The sequence below is a fragment of the Hibiscus syriacus genome, unplaced genomic scaffold, assembly GCF_006381635.1.
Source record: "Hibiscus syriacus cultivar Baekdansim isolate YM2019G1 unplaced genomic scaffold, ASM638163v2 tig00111277_pilon, whole genome shotgun sequence".
NCBI lineage: Eukaryota > Viridiplantae > Streptophyta > Magnoliopsida > Malvales > Malvaceae > Hibiscus > Hibiscus syriacus.
The window spans coordinates 349,801-371,268 of NW_024063044.1; the positions used below are offsets into that span (position 1 = coordinate 349,801).

Sequence of the window (21,468 nt, forward strand, 5' to 3'; positions counted from 1 at the left end):
TAAAATATCATTGTGCAAAACTTGAATCATACTTAGATAAGAGATTCAATTGATGAAGGATTAAATTCTTAAACTGATTATAAAGCACCAGATTTGATAAAAGTCACCAATGAAGTGAAAGCAAAGATAAATTGAGTGTGGATGATTCTTGTACTTTGTTTGGAAGATTTTTAATACACTGGAAGAAACCAGGACGGTCAATATCCTTTGGACTGGGAGGATCTGAAAAGATATTATGTGCATGGACCCCTATCATCTTATAAAATTAAAACTGAAGCCAACTGCTTTGTTTAAATGTGACTAATGAAAATTCAAGTAAATTAATGTTGGTCATATATGCATGTAACTTCATACAACTGATTTCTGATTAAAGCTTAGTAGTAGGGTGTAGTTGAGTGCTATTGCCCCATGTGTTTCCTACCCCTGAGCAGAAAATTAACCTTTTTGTATAGACAATATAAGGCATGTTTGGTGTGTAGTCTGTTTTAACTGGTTACCAGGTTAAGTTTCGAGAATTCATTCCTAGCATTTTAATGTATCAAGACAATGCCTTGCTGCTGGGGAGAAGGATGTTGCTATTATTGCTTTTGAAATTTTTGATGAGCTTATTGAGTCTCCCGCTCCTCTTCTTGGGGATTCTGTTAAATTCATTGTTCAGTTTTCTCTTGAAGTTAGCTCAAGCCAGAACTTGGACTCTAACACTCGCCACCAGGTATAAAAGATGGTTCCTTTCCCAATTATTTTTTACATTTAATCATGTAAGTATTCTGTTGCCGTTTTTTTTTGGTTTCATGCTCTGAGTCTTTACATTTTTTGTTTTTTCAGGCTATTCAAATAATTTCGTGGCTGGTTAAGTACAAACCTAATTCCCTAAAAAAGCAGAAACTGTTACATCTATTCTGCAAGTAATGTGCCCTTTGCTAGCAGAATCATTCAATGATGATGAAGATGATGATCTTGCTCCTGATCGAGCTGCTGCAGAAGTTATTGACACAATGACCTTGAATCTCTAAGCATGTCTTCCCTCTTGTGTTTGAGTTTGCTTCTGTAGCAGCCAGAATGCAAACCCAAAGTTTAGGGGGGCTTCTGTCACAGCTTTAGGTGTGTTTCAGAGGGTTGTGCAGAACAGATGAAGGATAAGTTGGGCCTGTTCTTCAGATTGTTTTAGGAGCATTGGGACCCTGAGCAAATGGTTAGAGGGGCTGCTTCTTTTGCATTGGGCCAATTTGCAGAACATTTGCAGCCAGAAATTATATCTCATTATGCCAGCGTTCTTCCCTGCATTCTCAATGCTTTGGAGGATGTCTCTGATGAAGTGAAGGTACACAAAAGAAAGGTTTAAATTTTTGGTATAAATCAGTTTAGTTGATAGTACTTTCAGCTTCCACCTTAAGTTTGTATTTATATTTAAGATTTTTTTTTGTAATATTTGTAAGCACTATATGATTCTCTATGCAGGAAAAGTCATATTATGCTTTGGCAGCTTTTTGTGAAGATATGGGCATGGAAATCCTACCTTTTCTTGATCCTTTAATGGGAAAGCTAATGGCTGCCCTCCAAAATGGTTCCCGTAATTTGCAAGAAACATGCATGGTAAGCAAATGTACTCTGTTATTTCTTTGAACTGACAAAGAAAGAAAAGTTTCACAAACAAGTCCAGATAAGTTCACAGGTCAAATGAAGACATGATGATATTAGACAATGTTACTAATATAATTAAACTCTTTAAAGTCCAAATAGTTTGTATGATATAATAGTAGAATTTAATTCTGTAACATATTTATTTGTTGATATTTGGTGCAGTCTGCAATTGGTTCTGTTGCAGCTGCTGCAGAGCAAGCTTTCATTCCATATGCCGAAAGGGTTCTGGAGCTGATGAAAGTATTCATAGTTCTCACCAATGATGATGACTTGCGTGCCAGAGCAAGAGCTACTGAGCTTGTCGGAATTGTTGCAATGTCTGTTGGAAGAACAAGGATAGAGCCAATATTACCCGCTTTTGTAGAAGCTGCTATAGCTGTAATTACACTATCATTTTCTTCTAAGCATATTAAATGAATATGATATCCTTGATGTGTTGAATAGTTTCTATCACCTCAGGGATTTGGATTAGAATTCAGTGAACTGCGTGAGTACACTCATGGGTTCTTCAGCAATGTTGCCGAAATTATGGACGATGGCTTCTTGAAGGTGTGCATTGGTTTCAATTAACTTCTGTTGTCCTTCGCTTGGCACCTATATTCATGTTTAATTTTATTTTGTGAGCAGTATCTTCCTCATGTGGTACCCCTGGGATTTTCATCCTGCAATCTTGATGATGGGTCTGCAGTAGACATTGATGAATCTGCTGATGAGATATTAATGGTTTTGGTGATGTCTCATCGGATGATGAAGCTCATGATGAACCAAGGTTAGAAATCAGTATACGAACAGGTGTATTGGATGAAAAGCAGCTGCAACCAAGCTCTTGGCTTATTTGCCCAGCATACAAAAAGCTCTTTTGCTCCGTATCCTGAATTTTGTTCATTTATTTTTTCTGATTGACTATTTTTTTCCTAAATTATCGGTTCTTTTTATCTGATAATAGTCTGGTTTTATTCTCTTATCACGATTTACATTTTATCTGGAAAACAATCATATTAGAAGTTTGGCTTTGAGATTTTGAACCAAGCAACATGTTACGAATGATTTAGAACTGAAATATCTTTTAGATTCTTTAGTGGTCCCAAGTGCAAGTGTAAATTGCAATTAAAATTTGTAGTTTCCCCTCTACTGATTTCTTTAATTGTTTTAAGCTATTTGGAGGAATCATTGAAGATTTTGGAGAGAATTCGGGTATTTTCATGAAGATGTGAGGCTTCAAGCAATATTGCTTTGAAACGTGAGTACCAACTAAAAGCTTTATGAAACTCCCAACATATATCATCCACATATTTGGTCATCATATATGGAAAAAATTTATTATTGTTGTCCTTGATAGACACATTTTACCTAAAAAGCCATTCTATACGTCAATTAATATGTCTTCTGTTCTGAAAAGTGTTTGTTTTAGCCTCTGTCCCTCTACAATTCCTCCATTGTCTGCCAGATTAAATCTACTGCATTGTGATCTTGTACAAGTTTACTATCTTCATGAGTTGAATAGCACTTGTCTCTTACATTCATTTATTCATCGTATCCAAATCTAACTGTTAACTTTCGTTGCTGATTGAAATTGCAGATATTTTGACAGCAGCACATGCAATCTTTCAGTGCCAGAATGTTAGTTATATTGGCTCCTTTCATTTCCCTTCCCTTTTTTTCATTGGCATTCATGGTGGTCTCTTCTCTTAATTTTTCCATCTAGAGTGCAGGAAAAAGGGGTTCAAGCTGAGGAGTGGGTAAATTTTCTGGTTGCCAAGTTTTCCTCAAAATGATATATGTATATGCAATTTGAAGCAATAATTTTACTTTCATGTAGTTCAAAATTTTACTCCGATGCAGTTCAAAATTTTTCTTGGTAAACTTGGCCAAATTTGAGCACAAAATTTTATTTACTAATTACTCCCACTGGCCATTCACGTGTAAAGTCAACAATAGCTGCAAAAAGGAGGGGGCACCGACTGCAAAAGGGGCACCGAATTCGGTGCCCCAATATTAAATTAAAATAAAAAATGGTTAAATCACACATTTAGCCACTGCACACTTTAGGGTATTTACAAGATTAGTCCTAAGTTTCAACTATAAATACCCTAGCCCATTTAGCTTCAAAATCATCACAAAACATTTCTTTCTTCCTATACTAGAGAGCTTTCTTGTGAGTAGTGAGTGTTTTGTAAACACCTGTAAATTTTCTCTCTTAGTAAAAGATCTGCAGCAGCCCGGAGACGTAAGCACAATTGGCTGAACTCCGTTATAAATTTTCGGGTATTATTTTTCCGCTTTTATTTTGCATTCTCACTAATCTGGTTATAGGGAAATTACTTGTACTCGGTTTATTTCCTAACAACTGGCATCAGAGCTTTTGGTTGTGAATTCTGTCAATTTTTTGCGAGGTTACTATTCGGGTTACTATTCACGTGAATAGTGAATTTCGTGAATAGTGAAATTCGGTCGGCGATACGAATTTGTCGACGGAGGTGTTCTAATACACGATAGTTCGCAGAAATTGTCAGAAACGATCCAAACGAAGCCAGATTCGACTGGGAGCGATGGCTGCAGACGAAGGGAATGTGAAAATTGAAAAGTTCGATGGTGCGGACTTTGGATTTTAGAAGATGCAAATTGAAGATTTTCTGTACCAGAAAAATCTATATCAACCCCTCTCAGGAAAACAACCAGAGGGCATGAAGAATGAAGACTGGGCTCTTCTCGACAGAAAAGCCCTCGGAGTTATCCGACTGACGTTATCCCGCAATGTTGCTTTCAACATAGCAAAGGAAAAGACCACGGCAGGTCTTATGGCGGCTCTCTCCAGTATGTATGAGAAGCCATCGGCCTCAAACAAAGTTCATTTGATGAGGCGATTATTCAATTTGCGGATGACGGAAGGGGCATCAGTGGCTCAACACCTGAATGAACTCAACATAATCACAACCCAGTTGAGTTCCGTGGAAATTGAGTTCGATGATGAAGTTCGAGCTTTAATTCTCTTATCATCTCTACCAGACAGTTGGAATGCTACTGTTACAGCAGTAAGCAGCTCATCAGGAAACAACAAATTAAAATTTGACGATGTTTCGGGATGGTATTGAGTGAAGAAATTCGACGAAGAGAAGCGGGTGAAGCATCAACCTCCTCAGCCTTGCACACGGAGTCTAGAGGGAGAACTTCAGAAAGAAATTCAAATCGTGGCAGATCCAAATCCAGACGGGGAAAATCAAGAACATGAAAGAGATTGACGAGCACCGAAGAAAAATACGTTTTGGGAAGGTTCATCTAGCTGATGATGAAACCTTGAAGATCGTCTGAAAAGGAGACATCCGACTAAAGCTGCCAAATCAGACCACCTGGAAGCTGACAGGAGTGAGACATATTCCTGGCCTCAAAAGAAATCTGATTTCTGTTGGACAGCTTGATGGAGAAGGTTATAGTACAACCTTTTCAGGCTGTGAATGAAAGATTACCAAAGGAGCACTCGTCATTGCTCGTGGTAAGAAGACTGGTACTCTCTATGTAACCTCGAATTTAGAGAATATCATTGCAGTAGCAGATGTTGACGGAAAATCAAACCTATGGCACCAAAGGCTTGGCCATATGAGCGAGAAAGGGATGAAGACCCTTTTGTCAAAAGGGAAGCTGTCGGATCTAAAGAATATAGATGTCAGACTATGCGAGGATTGCATCTTTGGCAAACAAAAGAAAGTCAGCTTTACAAAGATTGGCAAGACTCCAAAGGCAGAAAGGTTAGAATTGGTTCATACTGATGTATGAGGACCATCCCTAGTTCCATCTCTTGCAGGCTCATTATATTATGTCACCTTCATTGATGATTCAACAAGGAAGGTGTGGGTTTATTTTCTGAAGAAGAAATCAGAAGTCTTTGATACCTTCAGAAAATGGAAGGCCATGGTGGAAAATGAGACTGGTTTGAAAGTCAAGCGCGAGGTCTGACAATGGAGGAGAGTACAAAGACAGTAGATTCAGAGATTTCTGCTCAAACAATTGCCCAAATTTCTATGGCTGAAGCTATCAACACTGCAGCTTACCTGATCAACCGGGGCCCTCAGTTCCTTTGGATGGAGGAATACCAGAGGAAGCTTGGAGCAAGAAAGAACTAACCTTTCACACTTAAGAGTGTTTGGTTGTATTTCTTATGTACACATAAACTCTGCTGAAAGAAGTAAACTTGATGCCAAGTCCAACAATGCGTCTTTGTTGGTTCGTGGTGATGAGTTCGGTTACGGTTTTGGGACTACGAAAATCGAAAGATCATCAGAAGCAGAGACGTCATTTTCAATGAAAATGTGATGTACAAAGACAGGTCAACCGCAGAATCAAGTAATACCGAAGCTGAAATAAAAGAATTTGCTGAGTTCGAGGAGATTTCTGGAAATGATGTTCAGATCAATCCTGAAGCAGTTCAAGAGAAAGAACCAGGCACACCAGAACTGAGACGCTCATCCAGAATTCCTAAACCAACCCACGGTATTCGCTTCTTTTGCACTACTTGTTGCTGACTGACAATGGTGAACCAGAGTGCTATGATGAAGCGATGCAGGTGGATGATTCAGTCAAGTGGAAGTCTTCCATGAAAGATGAGATGGACTCTCTTATGTCAAATCAGACGTGGGAATTAGCTGAATTACCACCAGGCAAGAAAGCGCTCCATAACAAGTGGATTTACAGGATCAAAGAAGAGCACGATGGGAGCAAACGCTACAAAGCAAGATTGGTTGTCAAAGGTTTTCAACAAAAAGAAGGTATTGACTACAATGAATTTTCTCTCCATTGTAAAACTGTCTACAATCAGACTGGTGCTGAAAATTGTAGCTGCAGAGAATTTATATCTTGAGCAGTTAGATGTAAAGACAGCTTTTCTCATGCTGATTTGGAGGAAGAATCTATATGAGGCAGCCAGAAGGCTTCATAGAGGCAGACAAGAAAAACCTGGTATGCAGGTTGAAGAAAGCTTGTATGGTTTAAACAAGCTCCTAGACAGTGGTACAAGAAGTTCGATAGTTTCATGGGTAGCAGTGGTTTTACCAGATGCCAAGCAGATCATTGTTGCTACATCAAGAGGTTCGACAATAGCTTCATTATTGTATTGTTGTACGTTGATGATGCTCGTGCAGGCTCAAACATGCAAGAGATTATACACTTGAAGCAAAAATTGTCGAAGCAGTTTGCTATGAAGGATCTGGGCGCTGCAAAGCAGATTCTTGGGATGAGGATCAAAAGAGACACAAAGTCGGGGACTTTGATGTTATCACAGGCTGAGTACATCAACAAAGTACTCTCCAGGTTTCAACATGCAAGATGCTAACTAGTAAGTAACCTTTAGGTGTTCATTTCAGACTCTCCAAAGACCAATCACCAAAGACGGAGGAAGAACGTGCACACATGGTGAAGGTGCCGTATGCCTCAGCAATTGGAAGTCTGATGTATGCCATGGTTTGTACCAGAACATATATTGCTCATGCAATGGGAGCTGTTAGCAGGTACATGAATAATCCGGGCAAGGTACACTGGGAAGCAGTCAAATGGATCCTCAGATATCTGCGGGGTACCACAAACAAAGCACTTTGTTTCAAAGGTAGAGATACGATACTGACAGGCTATGTAGATGCTGACTTAGCCGGAAATGTTGACATCAGAAGGAGCACTACAGGTATGTCTATACTCTAGGAGGTACTGCAGTGAGTTGGGTTTCTCAACTACAGAAGATAGTTGCTCTCTCCACAACTGAAGCAGAATATGTCGCTGTTACAGAAGCCAGCAAGGAGATGGTTTGGCTCCAAAGTTTCTTGGAAGAGTTAGGCAAGAAATAAGAAAACAATGTCTTGTATTGTGACAGTCAAAGTGCTATCCATCTAGCAAAGAATCCGTCGTTCATTCCAGGACGAAGCACACACATTGCGATATCATTTTATCCGGTCTCTCTTCTGGAAGATGGATTTTGAAACTTGAAAAGATTAGTGGAGCTCAAAATCCGGCAGACATGTTAACAAAGACGGTGACCACAGACAAACTGAAGTTGTGTTCAGCTTCAGTTGGCATTCTAGAATACAAGACTAGAAATGCTGCTTGATCGATGTGTGAAGTCAGATTAAAATCAATCTTCAAGTGGGAGATTGTAAAGTCAACAATAGCTGCAAAAAAGGGGGGCACCGACTGTAAAAGGGGGGCATCGAATTCGGTGCCCCAATATTAAATTAAAATAAAAAAATGGTTAAATCACATATTTAGCCACTGCACACTTTAGGGTATTTACAATATTAGTCCTAAGTTTCAACTATAAATACCCTAGCCCATTTAGCTTCAAAATCATCCCAAAACATTTCTTTCTTCCTATACTAGAGAGCTTTCTTGTGAGTAGTGAGTGTTTTGTAAACACCTGTAAATTTTCTCTCTTAGTAAAAGATCTGCAGCAGCCCGGAGACGTAAGCACAATTGGCTGAACTCCGTTATAAATTTTCGGGTATTATTTTTCCGCTTTTAATTTGCATTCTCACTAATCTGGTTATAGGGAAATTACTTGTACTCGGTTTATTTCCTAACATCACGGATGCTTTTAATTAAGTTCTTCTGATAGACCGATAAATTGTTTACCTAGCTAGTTAGAGAGGAACCACACATGCACATTCTGACACATGTCCGTTTCATAATAGTGTGTGCCAAAACTGTGACATATGCTACAGAGTTGAACAGTTGCTCATACACACTAAATTGTACATATGCATGGTCACACAAAGCGACTAGTGGTGACCTTGTACTCTGCTGATACGATTTCAATGTTTTCTACTGTGCACGATGGGTCTATGAAGGCAAGAGAAGTGCTAGGTATTAACTTAAAACTTTTTATGTCTAAGATTTCCCTAGATTGCAATTGGTAATGTAGTTCTGACTAAGCTCGTTGATTTTGTAGATATGGTGATGAATATCTACATCAAGACTATGACTGAAGATGATGACAAGGAAGTTGTTGCAAATGAGTGTATGAGCATAGCTGATGTTATCAAGGATTATGGTTATATGGCTCTAGAGCCTTATAAGTAGTTGACCGCTCCTTGTTGGGAATCTTTGGTGCTAAAATCTTTCAGATGAAGATAAAATATCTATTGTCAATTTCATTTTTTTTTTATTGTTTTCAGATATATCCGTCTAGTGGATGCAACTTTGACATTGCTTCGTGAGGAATCAGCTTGTCAGCAATTAGAGAATGGGAGTGATGTAGATGATGAGGATGATACTGAACATGATGAAATTCTTATGGATGCAGTTTCTGATCTTTTACCTGAATTTGCTAAGTCAATGGGTTGTCACTTTGCTCCTTTATTTGCAAGACTATTTGAACCTCTGATGAAATTTGCAGTGAGTATTATTTTTTAGTATGAAGTTGTGATTTCTATAATTAGATCCTTATATTTGTTTGTTGGCAAGTGCAGAAAGCTTCACGGCCTCCTCAAGATCGAACTATGGTGGTTGCTTGTCTTGCTGAAGTTGCTCAGGATATGGGTGATCCAATTGCAGGCTATGTTGATGTAATTTGATTTTAATGTTCATGTATTTAGGCTTTATTTGGTTCTCCCTTTTATTATGTGCTTTTTGTTGCCTAAAAGGGTGCTATAGGGCAAGCTTGAATTATTGCAAGCAAAATGTTAACTAAAATATTAAAAGACAAACAAAATGCAATATCAATTTATAGGGTATCGGTCTGTGTAATAATTAGGAATTTTTTCATAAAATTGACTTAATAAATTTTAGTCCATGAAACATATTTGATATTTTTTGTTTACGTATGCTGCAGTTTAATAAACTTTTTTCCATGTTCCAGAGATTGATGCCCTTGGTGCTTAAAGAGTTGGCATCATCATCAGCAACAAATAGAAGGAATGCTGCATTTTGTGCTGGAGAGCTGGCCAAAAATGGAGGGGAGTCAGCTTTGAAGTATCCTTTTTCTGCACATGCCCTTTCTTCTCTCTTCTCTTCCATTATTTCCGTGCTTTGAACCGTTATTTACATTATTGTCTATATAAGCTACAATCAATATAAAAACTTATTACCAGTTATGCCATTGTACATATTCTCTTCATTTTCCTGCCTTGTGGGCTTCTTCCACTCATCAATAATAGATATTACAATGATATATTGCGTGGGCTTTACCCATTATTTGGGGAATCCGAGCCAGATGATGCTGTCAGGGATAATGCAGCTGGTGTTGTTTCAAGGATGATAATGGTGCATCCACAATCCATCCCTTTGAACCAGGTTAATCCTGCTTGTTTCCAAGTTCCTTTGTTTTTTTCCTTTTTGTTCAGGTCTGTTTCCAACTTGTCTATTTATACAACATTACCGTGCCCTGTTTTCTTCTGTATATCTTGGTTACATTTTCAGGTTCTTCCTGTTTTTCTGAGAGTTCTTCCATTAAAAGAAGATCATGAGGAGTCCTTGGCTGTTTATAATTGTGTTTCTATGCTTGTTTGTCATCTAACCCCCAGGTATTTGTCTTTACTTCCTTACCGTGATGGTAAACTTACTAAAATTAATTAACATGTTAATTGGAAGTTTGTTAACACATGCATCCCTTAAGCATGCCATTCGTGTTCATCCTAAGCTAGTATTGAAATTTTCGTGGGATTCATTGTTACACTACTTATAACTCTATTTCTAGAGAATTTGTGTGCTTTGGTGTCCCTGAAGAAACAAACCCATATTTTACCATGGCTCAATTTCAGAGAAGTGTCGAAAGTAAATATTTTGTTGATTTTGATTTGTATTTTGCATATGTGAAGCAGATACTCTCTCATGTACCTTAGTTGGTAAATATTTTTGCTCAGGTACTGGTGTCTCCAGCTGAAACTTCAGAAGTTAAAGCTCAAGTTGGAGGGGCATTTTCTCACCTACTTTCGCTTTACAGACAAGATATGCAACCCATACTAATCAACCATCCACCGGCACATGCTAATGCCCTTGCTGCATTTGTCCCGAACAGCTGATATCCGATTCCTTGAGCCTGAAATGTTTGTTTATCAAAGAAAATGGTATACCCCTATTTTTTTTTTTGGCTGAGGTAACATCCAAAACCATGTTCATCCTTAAATTTAACATGTAGGGGCGAATACTGTTCATGGAGCTGACCTCAAAAGTATCATGTATTCGTATTTGTATAGAATTAACTGTCTTGCTACTAATTCTTCAAAATAAAAATATCATATAAACAATTCACCTATATAGATATTCATGTATGTAATATTTATATAGTGTCTATACTGATATATTAAATACTTTCTTTCACACTTCTTTTTCTGGGTATGGGTGAATTAAACAGGAATGATTCTAGAGAAATTTATCAGGTTCCCGTGTGGGGTTGAGATATCTAAACATTTACACTTCTAATTGCAGGTATTTGTTCATGCCGGTTCGATTTCAGCACCGGTTCCATTTTCCGGGTTGAAGTTGTTGCTCGTCTCTTCCTCTTTGATGTCTTCATCTGCATGCTATTTATAGGTGTGTTTTTTGAACCATTTGCTTTTTCATGATATTGATTCTTTATTTATTCGTAAGAGGAAATTTATAGAGTAGTTTGCTCCGTTTGTATAGACATTAATGGTTTTGGCAACATTATGTGTAAAATTACATCGTTTTTGGAGGTCGTAAAATGAATTTGGAGGTCGAATCAATGATTTGTTAGCTCTGATAATCTCACTCTAATGGGTTTATGGGTTTTGTCTCATTCGATGATTATTAATTTTCAAGTACATTTTAACCATATGAAAACTCCAAAATTTTATTTTAACCATATTAATTTTTAACAGTATTTTGAATGATAAAGTTAAAAATGTTTATGGTATAAATTGGTATTTAAATTTGATAAAAGAATCTAATGTAATCTTTTGACCAATCTTTCTGTCATTGACCCTCATGATGTTTACGTAGTATTTCAAAGTGCTGAAGTGACATTTTACGATGACTAGTGATGTGGTTGATGACGTGATAAGTGGGATAAATTGATTTTAATTTGTCGAGTTTAAGAGTTAGATTTATTTTTTCAAAAGTTCAAGGGCATATTTATTCTTTTATCAAAATAAAATGTTGTAAGTTTAAGATATAAAAATATTCAAAAAAAAATTAAGTATAAAAAATAAATTATTAAAAAATTAGAAATATATAAATTATTATTTTACTTCAAATTTAACCGGACTTTTATTTATATAAATTTAAATTCGTTCATCGTGTATAAATTTTATTTTACATATTCATCTCTGTTTATTTTAAATTTCAAATGTCTCTCTAGTTCTATTTTACTAAATTTTTTAAATTTAAATTTAAATTTAAATTAAATAAATTTTATAAAATTTTATAAGTAAAATAAAATTTAAAATTTATGAAATTGAAATTTATTTATAAATTATCATGAAATTATATAATTAAAAATATATAAAAATAATTATATAATTAAGAAGAACATTTTAATGAATATAATATGATAGAAGTAAGTAAATTTCACATAAAATTTATTTAGAAAAAGAAAATTGACCTGTCTTCCAATTTTCATTAGAAATAACTATATACAATTAAGAAGAGTATTTTGATGAATATAACATGAGTTTGGGGTTCTTCTATCACTCTCAATTTTTTTAAGATTTTAGGAATAACAAATTCATCTCTACAAAATAAAAACAAGATAAAACTCACTTTAGAATTAACATGTATGAACATAACAATATAATTATACTACTAAATTAGATAAAACTCTAGTTAATGTGTGTGTATATATATAATTTTTATTTTTATTATTATTTTTATATTTTTTTGTATATTTGTATATTCTAAATTTTAAATTTTAAATATTTTTATTTTTTCTAAAAAATCAAATAAGCTATTGAATTTTTAAAAATTCAATTTGATCCTCGAACTTGATCAAAAAAATAATTAAGTACATCTGCCACGTAATTAACCATGTTACTAGCCATCGTGAACGGTCACATCAGTACCATGAAGTGTTATGTCATCATCATAATGGTCAACAATGAAAACTATTAGTCAAAGGATCATATTGAGTTTTTTCCCCTAAATTTGAGAGTCACATTGAGTGTAAAAATAATTTGAGGACTATATTGATTTTTTCAAAAAATACAAGAATCTTGCTTACCTTTCTACCTAAATTTTTAACCAGTAAAATTAAGATCATGCTAATAAAAATAGGGTAAACTATACAACTGGTCACTAATGTTCGAGGTAGTTTTCATTTTCACCACTGATGTTTCAAAAGTTACAAATCAATCACTAACGTTATCGACTGGTAACAAAATGGTCACTCACTGTTAATTGACATTAAGAGGCGTGACAAAAAACATACCAAGTGCATTAAGTATTGACACAAATTATTGACCGCCACGTTGGAGAATCATTAATATCATTTTGACCGACGATTTATAAATATTATAATATATATTAAAGAAATATACAATAAATAATTAATTGGTTAATAAATTTAGGGAAAATTTAGGGGAAATCAAGGTTTAAATTATATGAAAGAAAAACCATTAGGATCCCATTTGTTCTTCCCTTCCATTCGTCTGAGAAAAGCAATTGTAAGTATGAGATAAATCAGTAAAAAAAAGGCTAATCATATGGGAATAAAGGGAGGAAAACTTAGGTTTGAGTGATTAAGAGCAAAGGAACAAGTTTATTCTTAGGTTTTCTTTGAGCATCCGAGCAAAGAAACAAGGAAAAAAACCTAGATTTCTTTAAGGGAAAATGGTACTTACATGGAGGCTACGATAAAAAGGGGAATAACACTATGCTTTATGGTAAGTTTATTCTTGGGTTTTCCTTTGATTTAACATGCAACGATTTAGGTTTTAGAGTTTTTGATATGTTGTTAATTTTCTGAAATATTAAGTTTTTGTTCGCTTAATTTATTCTTGGGTTTTCTTTAGATTTGACATATAAAGTTTTAGGGTTTTTGATATCTTGCCGAGTTTCTTTGTGATTTGCAAAAGTTATCCTGTTATATGCCACACTTGTAAAGCGGAACATCCATGAAATCTTCCATCTTCACGGGTTTTCTTTTACAATTTTCAGACATAAATTTTAAAGAAGAGGAGAAGGGGACAAATATTATAATGAAAAACTCTAAATTTTAAGTTTGGGATTGGGTTTAATACTAAAGGAGAAGATAAGGTGACTATTAGAGATAAATGGTTCTCCAACGTGGCAGTCATCAATCCATGTCAACACATAACGCGCCAAGTATGTTTTTCGTCACATTTCTTAACGTCGGTTAACAATAAGTGACCATTTTGTTATCGATCGATAACGTTAGTGATCGATTTGTAATTTTTGAAACATCAGTGGTGAAAACGAAAACTATCTCAAACATTAGTGACAAACTTTGTAGTTTACCCATAAAAATATTCAAATATAATGATACTAATAGTTTGTTGGTTGATATAAAACAAATTAAAATTAGCTGACCATTATTCCCATATGTAATGGGATAAGGGGGAGGTGGGGTAGTAGGCTGCCCCCAACGTCAGGTTCAGAGCAGCTTCCGTAGGAGACTTCCGAATTATGAAATGCCCTCCGTGAGACTCGATCTCACGATCCCAAAGATAAGAACCTTGTTGGTTGATATAAAATATTTTAAAATTTAAAGACTGATTTAAAACCATAATTTAAAGATGAATAAAATATTTTAAAATTTTAGAATTCATTTAGAATATAGTTCATAATACGAAAAAAAATTCTTATAATTATCTTAATAAAACATTATTTTCGGCACGTTAACACTAATACAGTTCTAAAATAGATTTTGCCAATCAGATACTAAATTATGGCAGCAGTGATTTATTTAGAAAAATAACATATATATATATATTATTTTTATTTTTTTATAAAAAGAATAAAATTGTTTTAAATTATAAAAAATAGGAAATTTAATTCATAAAATTATATATTATCTTGTAAAATGTTTTAATCCTTACAATTCATATCACGATTTAAAATTTTATTAGTGGAAAATATAAATTAATAAGCCCGACTTCAAATTTAAATTGGGTCTAGAGAGTGAAAAGCAATAGAGCGAGTGAGAGTTCGAAATTAATGAACATCACCGCCACTTCTCTCTCTCTCTCCCCCCTTCCCGTTGCTTTCCATGTTAATTTCTTTTTGAATGTGAATAAAAGCTTTAGCTTAGCCCATTTGCATTTCCTTTCAAACCCTAATCGCTCACCCTTTTTTTTTCGCTCTTCTCTCTTTCATTTAAGGCTTCGATCTAACAAAGGAAGGGTCCTTTCTCTCTTTTTCTCGATTTCGGGATTTTTTGATACATACATATATATCTTGAAGAATCCGCCATGATAGCGGCTTCGCAGCAAAAACAAGCGGTTGCAGCGACGGCGGGGGCTACGAAAGCATCGGCCGAAGAAGAGGCCTTGAAGAGGAACACGGATTGCGTTTACTTTCTTGCCTCACCGTTAACCTGCAAAAAGGTTTGGATTTTTTTATAAAGGGTTTTAGGGTTCCAAATAAGATCTTGTTCCTTTCTTGGAAGCTTGCTTTTATGCTTTAATTAGGGTTTCAGATTTATCCTTCTACTTTTCTTTAGTTTCCATGGCTCTTTGTTTAGTTATTTATTTAACTTTGGGTGAAAACTATATGTTAATTTTAATTGGAAAGTGAAATTTGTTCTTTAGAAGTTTCTGGGCTAGATCCGAGTAAAAACGGTGAATTTCCTCAGGAAATGTAGTGAATCTTTCCCTTGACGTGCCTTTTAGATTTATGGAAATTATTGCTTTTGTCCCCAAGTTTATGCCATTGAATATGTGTGTAAATATCTTATCATCTGCACCGTTTTGTTTGTAAGAACCAATATTTTAGATAATATAAAGTTGTGCTATGATTAATCCATACAATCTATTGTGCAGCGGACGTATCTGATGTATTGCGATGCCTTTTCTTTGTCATCAATGGTCGTTGGATTCTGTTAGATTCATTTTCTTTTATGTGCCAATAGGGAATTGAATGTGAGTATCGCCATAGCGAATATGCTCGGGTTAACCCAAGGGATTGTTATTACTGGATGAATGGTAATTGCATGAACCAGAAATGCGGATTTCGGCATCCCGTGAGTTTCTTCTCCTCTTTTTCCAACAGTATCAGTAGTGTTATGTGCTGGTTTTAATAATTTTTTGTTTTGTTTTGATGCGTCTTTCCAGCCTCTTGATGGTTTACTGGGAAACCAAGTACCAGCTCCGGCTAGTTCTTCCGTGCCTTCATCACACATCACCGCAACACCAACACCAGCTAGTTATAACCAGGGTGTTTCTCACAATCCCAGAAAACAATCTGTGCCATGTGTTTTCTTCCAAAAGGGATTTGCTTAAAAGGTGACCTATGCGCTTTTTTGCATGGTCCAAGTACGAGTAATAAATCCCTTCTGCCAACTGCATTGAATGGTCCAAGTAAGAGTAATAAAGCCCCACAGCCGACGAATTTCACTGCTACCGAGCCTAATTCTTCTAAGAAGACTTTTGGTGCAGCTGAATCATCTCAGTTGCTGAAGTTTCCCCAAACTAATGTTTCAAAGACAGTTGGAGTTCCTCCTGAAGGTAAACCTACCCCAAAAGTTGAAGCTGCTTCAGCTAGGAGTACTGCTTTGAAAGAAGTGTGCCTCATCTGGCTGGCATGGATGAAGAACTTCCTCAATATAAAGGAACATATACTACTTCCATTGTAAATGGTAGCGTTATGGGTCGTTCCAATTGCTTGCATCAACCCCACGTTTCTGATGAACCGAGTTTTCATGATTGTAAGGAGATTGACGAGTTTTTGAGGGAGTGTTCTCCTGGTTTTGATGTTCTTGTGGATGATGAGCATGGAGATTCTGATTTCTACCACGGTGAAGATAGATATGGAGGTGCAAGGGGACCTGAGGGAAGGATTGTGAATGAATATGACATTGGTCATGCTGCTAATTATGATGCTGTGGTTGACGTTGACCGAGAAATGTCTCATGATGAGCGTGGCTATGATTCGTTTGACCATGTGCAAGGGAACTACGGATGGGACCAACGGAGGGCTTCATCTGAGAGGATATCTCTGGGACCTTCCACCTTTGAAAGAAGAGGCTACAGCAGACCTCATAGTCCTGATCTTGTTGAGGAGTCAGACCTACGGCATCGATTATCTAAGCATAAGCGACTCAATAGCCTGAGGTCTGTTGTCAGTCAGGATCATGCCCTAGAAAACCACGAAGGGGAGCGAAATTACCATGGTTCACTTAGAGACTCTTACCATTTACCTCCCCATGAGAGTTACCTTAGTAGTCGTCTTCAGGCTAGAATAAAGCTTCCTGGAAGATCTACAGTTAATGGGATTGACTCGCATTCTGAAAGAGAGATAGAAAGGGGACGAAATTGGGGTCGACTCTCACCGAGAAAGCCAACCACTTCCCACCAGGGGCGGCTCTGTGACAGAATAAGAGGAAGGGTGGAAGGGGAATACAACAATAAAGATGGTCGAAGGTTTGGGGGTTCAAGAATAAGAAGAGAAATAATGGATGAGAGGAGTGCCGATTTTGCTGGTCCGAAAAGTCTTGCAGAGCTGAAAGTTTGTAAGAAAACTGATAATAAGGATCGCCTTTCTCTTGGGAAGCGAAAGAGCATAATAGAGGATAGTCAACAAACCAAAGGTGGTATTTCGTTTGAAGGGCCAAAGCCTCTTAGTGAGATTCTGAAGAGAAAGAGGAAATCTGACCCTGCAGCTGCTGGAAGTGGTATGGCGGCAGTACACAAAGAAGACGTTAACCGGAAACAAAGCAAAGAAACCTTGAATGGCAGCTCCACTAACACGGTAGTTTCATTGGCACCGGAGGAGGCCAACAGAAAGGAAGAATCCAAGCCCACATATGCAGATATCAGGACCGTGGAAGTTGCCGGTGGTGAATCTTCTCAACCGAAGATACGAGAGAATGAGACCAAGGACGGGATAATTGGGGATGTGACAACGGAAAATGACGAGCACGAGGCAGATGACCAGGGGGATGGGGATTATTATTATGAGCAGGGCAATGAAGGGGAAAATAACTACGGTGAAGAGGAATACATGGAGGACGATGGAGATGACTTTGAAAAGAAGCTCGGTGTCATGTTCTCGTGAGCAGTGGGGAGATAAACTACTTGCAGCAATAGCCTCTGATTATTAGGCAAATGCTTAAAGTAAGGTAACGGACTTTTCATTCATTTTATGTTTTTGGGGGCCCTTAGATTCTCTAGTGCATGACTGGAAAGTTACAAGTGAATAAGAAACTTTTAATCTCCATTTCTTTTATTTTTATTTGTCATACAATTTCTCATTCCCCCTCCACCCAACTTGGTCTAATTTTATTATTTGTGCTATTTTGGTTGGTTTCTAGTCGAGTAAACTAATTTGTGTGTTAATGATTTAAACTCTAATATTGAATTGATTCTTTTATATTGATAAATGTTCATAATTATTTTAAACATATCATATTTGTGTTATAATAATATCAATTGTTAATATATCATGTCGTTATATTTATTTTTATGTCAACGTTAACAATAGTATTTTGTGATTTAGCCTCTTTTTATATATATTTCTTCAGTAAATAAATAAGGGAGTAAACTATATTTATAGTCATCAAAGTTTTAGTGTAATTTCATCATATTAGCCAATTATAAAAAACCTTGGATAAAGTACACAAATAGTACTTCGACTATAGGGTACTGTTTTATTAAGTCTCTTGACTATTAAAAGTTACAAAATGGTCACTCGACTATTCATTATGTTTAAGACTCGTTCTTTTTCATTACAAAATTGACGGTTGTCTAAGCTGGCCGTTAACATGATGACTGGGAGGTAGAGGTGCACAAAAAATTCGAATATCCGATTTTGCCTAAAAAATATCCGAAATCGGATTTTGGAAAAACCGGTTTTTTTTAAACTGGATCGGATATTTAAAAACCGGATAGTATAACCGGTTTGGGGAAAAATTGAACGACCGGTTTTTTTACCGGATTAAAAATCGGTTTTTTTCAAACCGGATAAAAAACCGGTTTTTTGTCCGAAAAAAATCCGGTTTTTTAAAAAAATTGGATTTTTATCTGAAAAAATCCGGTTTTTTTAAAAAACCGGTTTTTTTACAAACCGAAACTGGTTACACCATCCGGCCTTCCAAACCGGTTAGAATCCGATCCGGTTTTTTTAAAATTCGGTTTTTGGGTTGGGGGAAAAAACCGGATCGGTTTTTATCCGATCCGGATTGGATTGAAATCCGACTTCTGTGCATCTCTACTGGGAGGCGATAGATGTTTGAGATTCTGGGATCGGTTGTTAAATTAATTTTTGGAATCTACGGTATTTTAAAGTATTCATGGAATTCGTCACGATGAGGTGACAAGTTTTAATAAAAAAATATTTTTTATTCAAACTTGTCACTTTGAGATGAGTTGTTTTAATAAAATATAAATTTATTATTAATTTTTATCACATCGGAGTAAAAAATTTGAATAAAAATATTTTTTTATTAAAATTAATTATCTCGACGTGATGAGTTTCAAATCACTGTAGTATATATCGTAGATCCTAAACAAACTTCTATATTCCCTATTGGGCTAATTAATTAAACTCTGCCCTTGAAAAAAGAACATGTTAAATCTTTACCATCAACACTAAAACATTGTGTTTTAAGGTTTTTTATTTATGAATTAAACCTATATATATATATATATATTATATTTTCTCCTTCCTCTACAATACCCTTTTCCATTGCCATTTGATTGTTACATACATTCGTTTGTAATGTAATTAATACTAAAATGTTTTACTTTCTCTCATTTTTCTTCTTTGTAATTTGTTTTTTCTCGAAATCAATAAAATTTAAATTAAAGCTTTAAACTTATCTTGATTCGATATATAATATTTGATCATCGTGAAATTGAGATATATTATTTTTCTTCATCTTTTAATCTTTCACCATTCGAATTTTGAAAAAAAAAATACTCAAACACTGATGAATCAAAGAGTGTCCGAAAATTTGGGATTGAGAGAAAAGTTTTAGAATTCTTTTCTCATAAATTCACAAAAGAAAAATTAAATGTTGTTATAAAATTAATGGTTGAGTAACGTAAATGAGCCAGATTTTGAAAGTTCATTAATCAAATTGAGAATTTTATTGTTATAAATATGCTAAAAATTGATCAAAATTCATGAGAGTTCAAGTCATACATTCTAAGCCAAAAGCTTAATAATTTACCAGAGCTTGGGAAGGAGGTGGGGTTCCTATAAACTAAAACATTAGCTGCCACAAAGAGCAATGGACAGATCTAAGTTTATACTACTACTACTACGTTGCGTGATGAAAGAAGATGACGACGACAACGAAGAAGAACAGCCCGGGCCGTCTCTATAATTCGACCTAAAGTACGAATAGAATGCCTCGCTGCTGCTGATTCCAGATGGAAAATTACGGTTTTGCGACGACAGTGACAACGATAAATCGCAGCTGCCGCCACGACCATCGTGTTCTACGTGTGCCATTATATTATGTTCTACATGCTGACCGTGTTGCTCATGTGCATGTTTCTCATCTTCTACTTCTGCCTCGGCTACCTGTGACAAGGAATGTTCTGCTTTAGTTACTGCTACCACGTACCCAAAACTATATGTATATAATTTTTAATAGTAATTAACATTAAATCTCAAATCCAACACAAATTACTAATAAAAAAAATTCAAAACAACGTAAAGGGAAACTATTAAGAAATTAGTCCCACCAGCTTTCTAATCAGTGAAGACCATAGGCTCTAAAGTGGTAATGTATGGTCCAATGCAATAAAGATTGGTTTGAAATTACATAAAAGGGGTCTCCTATTCATTAGAATTACAAATTGGACCACATAACATAACACCTCTATCAATGCTAGTTTCTAACTACAAAATATGCTAATAATACTCGTATATATAATCCAGTGGTGTATATTACAGTTGTACATAGCACTCTTTATTTTTACCTTAACATGCTATACTCGGAAATGGGTAGAGGAATGTTGAAGTAAAGTAGCATTTTTTTCAAAATTTTAAATTCCATCAAGCGTTTAATTTCTAATATAATTTCTTAAATTCGTGATTGACATAAATTCATACTTCCGATCATACTATACTCTATATATTTATATAAAACTGACAAAAGAAAGAGAGAGAGAGAGAGACAGAGAAGTGTTATTTTCTAGTGTACCTTAAGGAAATCAGATTGTTCCACCGAATATCTGGGACTGTAAAGATCTGGTGGCTGAGAGAAAGGTGTGGATTGACACAAAGAATGAGGTTTGTTGATCGTTTGATCCCATGCGCTTTCTTTTATCCCCTGATGCACCACCTCCTCGCTTTCCCTATAATCATTCGTCTCGTACATTCCATGCCTGAAGGATAATCATGCCTAAGGATAATCATGTATATATATACACGCATGCAGTGTATGAGATTTTTTTTAAAAAAATAAACACTTAAAATAACGTGGAATTTTAATATATTTTTACGTATGTTATTTTTGGTTTGATAATTTAATAAATATGTTCAGTGGAGCTTTAAAATGTAAACCCGTTCGGTTGATGTTCAATGGTCAACTTTGATTAAGGAAAGTAAAATAGAAAACTAAAAAGAAAACAAAAAAATAATATATTTATAATAATTATCAAAGTTTTAAGTAAAGATATAAGTTTGAATGTTGGCATTGTGAAAGAAATAGACTGGACTAAAAAATATAACTATTATAATAATTTATGCGATATTCGATTCGGATCA

At 35.5% G+C, this 21,468-nt stretch overlaps 2 pseudogenes; both read left to right on the plus strand.

Annotated features, from left to right (window-relative positions):
* The window catches only part of LOC120157883, a 29,478-nt pseudogene extending 18,343 nt beyond the window's left edge, over positions 1–11,135 (plus strand).
* Positions 11,136–14,812: 3,677 nt separating this feature from the next.
* LOC120157881 lies at positions 14,813–18,074 on the plus strand (annotated as a pseudogene).
* Positions 18,075–21,468: the final 3,394 nt, after the last annotated feature.